General features: G+C 55.6%; 1 pseudogene; it reads right to left on the reverse strand.

Annotated features, from left to right (window-relative positions):
- Positions 1-8: 8 nt before the first annotated feature.
- Positions 9-808, reverse strand: LOC108299304 (annotated as a pseudogene).
- Between the last annotated feature and the right edge of the window lie 525 nt (positions 809-1,333).

A 1,333-nucleotide genomic window follows, 5' to 3' on the forward strand; every position in this document is an offset into this window, starting at 1 on the left:
GCGTCAGTGCAGAAGCTCAGGTGCCGGCACAGCTCGGTCAGCAGCGCCAGGTCTAGTGTGATGGGTGAGGCCAGCAGCAAGTCCTGGCACGTGTCGTGCACACCAGTGTGTTGGTCCCGCCCAGCGTTATCTCCAAGGTTTTCCCACCCAGAGTGTTTGCTGTCGCCCAGGTACCCACGTACTTGATGACCACGCAGTGGTTGGGCTCCTCGCCAGGCGTATAGAGCACTGGGTGGCTCCGCACCATGTCGTCCTCCACGTTGCTCTTGGACACCTCCTTAGAGCAGAACTGAAAGGCACAGACAGGTTCTGCCCGTCGTTGTTGCCCCGGTGGTTGTAACTGACGGTGGACGTGGTCTTGAGGCCACAGCTGATGAGGAAGTCCACGAGCACGGACTTGACTTTGGTCTGGCCGGGCTTGAAGTCACCTCCGCCCACGAAAACCCGGCGCTGACACGCGAGCTCAAGCGCTCCGGGCACCAGGGTGTTCTGCGGGGACCCACTGAGGAAGGCACAGCCCTCCCGGATGCCGGCGACAGCCAAGAGCATGGAGGGAGACACCTGCAGGCCGAGCGCAGTGGTGCGCAGCGGGTTCTGGGCCGTGTCGGTGAGGCCCGGAACCACCTCACAGAAACGCTGTGTGTTGCCCGTCCACAGCACGGTGACTTCAGTCCAGCCCCGAGCTAGACCGGAAGTCTGGGATGTCCTTAGGGATCTGCTCCAGCTGCTGCGGTGTGCGTCCGGGACGAGGTTGTCCAGGCCCCTGGTCTGGTTGGCCGCGATGAACTCGGGGATGTAGAGGGAAGGCCTGCAGGTCCCAGCTCAGCACCTTCGCGCGCCGAATGGCCTTGGCGAGGATCAGCGACAAGATGTCCCAGCAGTCATGGCCACGAATAATCTAGCATTTATGCTAATCCCGCTGAAAGTAAACTGTAAGGGCTTGAGTCAGTTCAACTGGATGACCTTATACAATGTGTGGGCAAGCTACCGAAGCTTCCTGGGCTTCCGTTTACTCATCTTTCAGATGGGAAGAGTAATACGTATTACACAGAGTTGTTCTGGTCAAATGTGTTAATACATTTTAAATGTTTACAATAATATGTTAAATATGCAAACACGTAATAAGTATTATTACCCCATATATATATTTTTAATCACATATTTCATGTTATACCTAAGTCCTTTATTTTTTTTGAGATGGAGCCTCGCCTTGTCACCGAGGCTGGGGTACAATGGCACAATCTGAGTTCACTGCAACCTCCACCTCCTGGGTGCAAGCGATCCTCCTGCCTCAGCCTCCTGAGTAGCTGGGATTACAAGCACACCACCACAC

Source organism: Cebus imitator, unplaced genomic scaffold (assembly GCF_001604975.1).
Source record: "Cebus imitator isolate Cc_AM_T3 unplaced genomic scaffold, Cebus_imitator-1.0 Scaffold4807, whole genome shotgun sequence".
In the NCBI taxonomy this organism is placed as follows: Eukaryota; Metazoa; Chordata; class Mammalia; order Primates; family Cebidae; genus Cebus; species Cebus imitator.